The sequence below is a fragment of the Myotis yumanensis genome, unplaced genomic scaffold (assembly GCF_028538775.1).
Source record: "Myotis yumanensis isolate MYYU_CA2020_CCGP unplaced genomic scaffold, mMyoYum1.0.hap1 SCAF_8, whole genome shotgun sequence".
NCBI classification, from domain to species: Eukaryota; Metazoa; Chordata; class Mammalia; order Chiroptera; family Vespertilionidae; genus Myotis; species Myotis yumanensis.
Window position 1 is genome coordinate 42,004,741 of NW_027223759.1, and position 6,846 is coordinate 42,011,586.

General features: G+C 38.4%; 1 pseudogene; it reads left to right on the forward strand.

Moving 5' to 3' along the window:
• Positions 1-3,680: 3,680 nt before the first annotated feature.
• On the forward strand, positions 3,681-3,780 carry LOC139015854 (U6 spliceosomal RNA; annotated as a pseudogene).
• The last annotated feature ends 3,066 nt before the right edge of the window (positions 3,781-6,846 follow it).

Sequence of the window (6,846 nt, forward strand, 5' to 3'; positions counted from 1 at the left end):
ACATCTCTTGGAATTGTTTTTCCAAACAATAAAAACTTGCTCTAACTAAGCATCCAGACCTAACTACAAATTTACAAGAAATACAGGAGACAGAAAACATGTTAAACAATAACAGGGGATGCAATCAACAAAATTTAGACTATGGAAAACTCTTATGGTACAAATCACCTGGTTTCTTCAACAAACAAAGGGTAAGAAAAAAATAGAGCAGGGGTAAAAAGGCAGTCACACAAGCCAAATGTAAAAAAAAAAAAAAAGACCCCCACATTTATGATACAAACAGGGAAATTTTAACAATAATTGGGTACTTAATAATATTAAGAAATTTCTAAGGATTTTTAGATGAGATAATATTATAGTTACTTTTTTTAAAGTTCTTATGAAAATACATAGTGAAATATTTATGGATTTAAAAAATATGATATTTGGATTTGCTCCAAAATAATTTAGTTGGGATGGGGAGAAGTGGAAGTATAAAGAAAACAAGGTTGGGCATGAATTGATCATTGCTGAAGCTGGTTGATGGATACATGGGGGTTTATTATACTACTAGAGGCCTGGTGCACGAAATTCGTGCACGGGTACAGACCCTAGACCTGGCATGCGAACAGGGCCATCTTCCCTGGCTGCCAGCAGCCAGCCCCGCCCCCTGCTGCCACCCACCCACGGTTCCCGTTCGCCATCAGGCAATGGGAGCCTGCCTGTCGAGGAAAGAGACCAAGAGGTGGTCAGTGTGCCTCATGTTGACTGGTCAAGCGATGGTTCTGGTCGTTCCACTGTTAGGGTCAATTTGCATATTACACTTTTATTATATAGGATTCTCTCTACTTTTGTGTATTTTAGAATTTTTCCATTTTAAAAAGTTTTAAAAGCATGTTGTGTCATTTACATACAACAAATGACAGGAAAGGGTTCATAAATATAGCTCTTTTTCATGATTGACAAGCCCTGCTGTTGCAAAAAGCCCTTCTCCCTTTGAAGACCCATGTTCCTCTGGGAACCCGCAATGACATTATTAATGCAAAAATCCCCCTGAGCTAAAAAGTGGCTCTAACTCAAGAATGAAATTGAAAGCATGGTGCAAAAGCATATGTACAATGCATGCCTGTAGGCTATAGTATGTATTTCAGGGTATGCTCACTGAATGACTATCCTTTTTAATTAGCCAGCTTTTAAATTATTAAAATAAAATCATGTTCCTGGCAAAAAAAATAATAATAATAATCCCAACAGTACAGAAGATGGGGGAAAGGCAAAAAAGTTTTTCTCAACCTCTCTCCCAGAGGTGTGGAACCACATAATTAACATGCTCTTGAGTATGCTTTCAGAAATGTTCAACACGTAATCATGGTGTGTGTGTGTGTGTGTGTGTGTGTGCAAGTTATTTTTAGGAAATATTTGATTAAGTGCAAGAATGATCTGACTTTTGGTTAATTTTATTATAAACAATTATTAGTGAATATATAATACATCTTTATTTTGTAGCAACACTTTTATATTTGCAAAGCTGCCTATACATACAATTTATTCATAGCCCTCCTGTCACATGATTTTCCATGTCATTCTAATATAGTTATTTATATCTTTATTGGTCATTTGAAAATATAGCTGAATTTTTCACCCTAATATAAAAGAAGATACATTAAAATGAAAACAAATTAATGGTTAATTTATCATTGTTTCTTTAAAACCTTTCAAATTAAAAAATGTTTAGATAGATTTTCCTCTGGGGCTGTTATGGTGCTGTCTCACATCAATAAAGTAATACAAAACTTTAATGCATAAGAAGATTGCTATCTTTACTTATTCTTAAGCCATCTACCTCACTTAGGAGTAAAAATGGTTATGTATAGATATATGCAAAAAGATTTTTCAAAGTATATTCAAATTGTGAGAGTAGCTCCTTTATATTAACCTTTTTTCTTACGTTGTAAGGTTTGCATCAATAAACAAAAATGTTTCCGTCTCTAAAAATTTTTAGTCTATTAATTTTCCTCACAACTAAAGATGCCTCTCAAATGAACATTGACCACAACTTCTTTCCTCTTAACTTGTTTACGATATTACAATATTTATCTCAGGCATGTGTTACCCATTACCATGTTACCTTCCAATATTGCCCCAGTTGGCATGTGATCATTTTGTTGGTGCTCTTCCAGTGATTACTGGTTTTTCAAGTTCCTGAAAAACGCCAGATAACTCTTACTTTGCTTACACGCAGGGCTGGCTTCAAAGGTGTGTGGCCTATGTAGTAGTCACCCAGGGCCCCACATTCAGAAGGCCCCCACACTTGGTTTAATGCTCTGCTGTCACTGTCTTGAAGTTCACAATAATTTTGTCTGTGACCTTGTGTTTTGTAAGTGAATTCCAAAGGGACAATGGCACGAGCAGATATTCGTGTGCCCGTTGCTCGTTGCCACCCCATTTGCACAGGGCATTCCTGATGCTGCAGGGGCACAGAATTCCAGTGGACCCGGCAGGGCAGTTCAGCAGGCCTCAAAGCAAGTAAAGGTCAGCATTTCAAGGAGTGAAATAAAACATAGTCAAGTTAGTTTTTGCAGCATTTCCAGTGTCCCGGTAAGAACAAAAGACATATGCATGGTATGAGCTACAAAATGCAAATTGTGTAATTTTGGTGATTCCTCATACAAGTTAAATGTTCTCATATTTGCATTTAAAACTGGCATTCCACAATAAAAAAATGAATGATAAAAATCATGCCAGTAATTTAGGATTTTTAATTTTTCTTTACTGAGGTAAGCATTAAATAACAAAACAACAACAACATGACAAATCAAGAGAGAAACTGGGGAAAAGGAAAAAGCCTCTATTTTAGTATCTTTTATGACACTTTTTTCCTGACTTTTGAACAAGGGGCCCCACATTTTCATTTTGCACTGAAACTCACAAATTCTGTGAGCAGTACCGGTTACATGTGCTTTGTCTGCCTGGAAAATCCTCCTGCAGAAAGTATCTGTCTTCCATTCTGAAGTCATTAGTTCCCTCTTACAGCTGAGGTCTGGCTGGAGAAAGGACATCTTTATTTTGGCAAATGGGCAGAACTGGCAAACAAAAGTAGCAAAAGGAATAATCTTGTGTCCTGAAATCTAGTCTGGTAAAATGCTTACACTCAGTGGTTGGGTTTTGTTTGTTTGGTTTTTGTTGTTGTTTTGCTTTGCTTCATTGTGGTTTACAGCTGTGGGTTTTTCACATTGAAGAGCAGTTGTCAAATATTTTCCTTCATCACTTTTTTTACAAAAGCTCCAGACTTCCCACTGCTGTCTTGCTGTGAATTTTCTTTTCTCCTAGAACTAGTAGAAATGACCCAGACTAATCAAATGCTGTGTTGTTCATTTTTATGGGCTTTCCTGTCATTGTCTCTGATGGACCATCTTCAGATTATTTCAAGAAATATTTATTGAGGACTAGCTCTGTGACAGCCACTATGATAGGATACCAAGTGAAACAGGAAAAGTCGCTGGCCTCAAGGGGTTTACATCTAAATGTCCCCCAGAGGGAACAAGTGAGGCCAAAATGTGATGGTGAGAGATCTGGTGTTTCATGGGAAAAGGCCTTTTGTTTTGTTTTTTTTTTATTTCCATACAAACTAGTGAGCTCTATTTTTCATGGTACATAAACCGCTCCCGAATAGTGAGTTAAGAACGGTAAGTTAACCTCGTGCTCGCTTCGGCAGCACATACTAAAATTGGACCAATACAGAGATGAGCATGGCCCCTGCCTAAGGATGACATGCAAATTCGTGAGGCGTTCCATATTTTTGTATGGTTTTGTTAACCAATGTCACCCCAATAAACTCAATTTTTTAAACAGTAGGTTAACTTTACCATTGAATAAATATATCGTTGCTGTGGGAAATGGCAAGAAGGGATTGAAACTGACCGATTTGGGAGGGAAAATGCTCCTTTGAAATAAACCATTGTCATTTTAAGTTGAAATTTCAATTTCTCTGATTTGAAAATCTAAGTACAGAAATGGTGCTTAGGAGAATCCAACCTAAATGAAACTCCCCAAGTCCCAAGCCTGTGATTCAGAGTAGCTCCACTGACAATGACCAAAACGTCCCTCACAGGTGACAGGCTGCTGTTCCACTTCCAGAGTGCATTTACCCAGCAGTCTCCGAGGTCTTTGTTCTCAACATGCACTCACTCGCCCTCATTCTCAACACCACAGAAGGAGTAATAACTTGTGAAGTGCTTCTAAGTCCAGGCTCTTGAGAGTTGTGCTTGTAGCTCTATAAAAAGAAATGTTCCTGAAAATGATTTACATATATTTAAATTATTTAATATTAGAAGGTAGAAATCCTTTGGGACTTGTTTCATGAAATGCTTGTGGATTTTTTTTTTTTACCCCAACAGTTCCCAGTTACATCATATTTATCTATTTCTCAACATCTATTTTTCCCTTTTTCCTTGCAATAATACTCCTAATTTTTGGCTTGGTACATGAGCACCTGGTATAAAGAGATTTTCCAGGCCCTGACCAGGTAGCTTAGTTGGTTAGAGTGCCATCCCAAAACACCAAGGTTGCAGGTTAGCTTTCTGGCCAGGGCACATACGAGAGTCAACCAATTAATGCATAAATAAGTGCAACAACAAACAGGTGTTTCTCTTTCTCTTTCCTTCTCTCCTTCTCTCTCTAAAATCAATCAATCAAAAAAAAATTGAAGACATTTTTCAGCTTCCCAGAAGTTAGGTATGGCCATATGACCAAGTTTTATCTAATGTGATATAAGCAAGGTATATGAATCTAATATCCATCTATCCTGTTGACAAATGTGACAGCTGGAGTTTCAACAACTACTTTGGACCATGAGATAGTAAAACAAAAAGACAGGAGGAGCCTGAATCCTTAATGACTTCAAAGACTGTCTCCTTTTAGCCTTTTCCATAGAGAGAAATAAAGTTCCATCTTGTTAAAGCCTCTATTACTTTGGGTTTCTGTTATTTGCTGCTAGATCTAACCTTAACTGATACATTTTCTTATCGATTCCTGGCTCATTCTGCCTTAGGTGAATTTAGTCTTAATACTGCATTTCCTACCTTGAAAATTATTGTTCCTCCTGCTAAAGATTCCTTAAGGAAAGTTGTGCTTTTCACAGTTCCAGTTAATTCATTCCTAGTTACAAAATAGATTTAAGCACCATAACAGCTGTAAATATTAAGTAATAGAGAAAATATAAATTACTAGAGGACCGGTGCACAAAATCCATATACGGGTGGGGTCCCTAGGCCTGGCTAGCAATCAGGGCCAATCAGGTTCCCCACCTCCTGGCTTCCCAGCCTCCTCCTTCCCTCAGCACCCCGCTGCCACTGCTGGTCGCCCACCACGTTCCGTGCCACCCCTGGTGCAGGAGACAGCCAATCAATGATTCTCTCTCATCACCTATTTTTATATCTCTCTCTCCCTCTCTGAAATCAATACAATATATATATATTTTTTTTTTAAGTTTGCTAGTCAACTGACCTTAAAATAAGGAAATTATTCTAGAGTATCCAGTAGGCACAAGAGTCTTTAAAAGTGAAAACAGCCCTGGCTGAGTGGCTCAGTTAGGTGGAGTATCGTCCATGCACCAAAAAGGTTGTAGGTTCCATTCCCAGTCAGGGCACATACCTAGGTTTCGGGTTTGATCCCCAGTCAGGGTGCATATGAGAGACAACTGATCCATATTTCTCTCTCCTCTCTCTCTCTCTCCATATTACTCTTCTCTCTCTCTCTCTCTCTCTTCCCCTCTCTCTAAAAGTCAATAAAAATATATCCTTGGGTGAGTATTTTTTAAGAAAAGTGAAAACAGAAAGCAAAAGACTCAGTGTTAGTGATGTGATGTGAGAAAGACTGGCCTGGTTACTCCTGGCTTTTGAAGATCATGAGTCAAGGAAGCTGGAAACGACTTCTCCCCTAAGGCCTTTGGTTTGTAAGTACCAACACCTTGCTTTTTTGGTCAGTGAGACCTGCATTAGACATCTGACCTCCAGAACTGTAAGATAATACATTTGAGTTGTTTTAAACCACTGTTTGTGATTATTTTGCTAAGGCAGTTGCAGAAAACTAACACCAGCCACAAGCAAAACAAATTGCTAAAGTACAGCTTTTTCAGTCTCACTTAGATTGAATGGTTGTTTTACTAGGAGGGGTTGCACAGGAATATAAGAACGTTTTGGACCTGGCATATAGGACTACTGTGGCACAGTCTAAGCCTGCCTTTGCAGTCATTAGAAGTGGTCACAGAAACAGGAGTCTTAAATTTCTCATTGACTGTTCACACTGAGTTGTGTTAGTAACTTGCATCCACTGCAGACATTTATGTCAGTGAAGAAACTGGAAAATATAGGCCGGTTTATTTCAATGGAAAAATAAACACACTTACCTTCTGCTGATACTCTGAGAGCATAAAGCCTGTTCTCAGCTTTCAGTCTGAGAGTTCAGAGACATTTTGGGCAAGGCCAGAAAAAAAAAAGGAAAAAAGTCCTTTAATGTCCATGTAGATCAGAAGGGCCTGGCTTTTTAAAGCTTGTTCTTCATGGAGTAAGTTAGATGAAATCCCATTAATCTATTCTAGAAAGCTAAAGAGCAAAGTCCATCCTCCAGGGATGGGAATACATGATTCCAAAGAGGTTAGCCATTGAAAGCTAAGGCGGTGCTGTGGAGGACTGGTAAGCGTAAAGAGATGGACTCCTCTTACTTGAAAATTCTGGGGGATGTTCTTCCCTTTCCCACTTCCTTTAAGTGCCTGTGAATGGAGCCTGACAGATGAACGTGGATGTTAAGAGGTAGATGCTTCCGATGATGCACTTGCTGAGCTTCCATTAACACTTCAGGGAATTATGT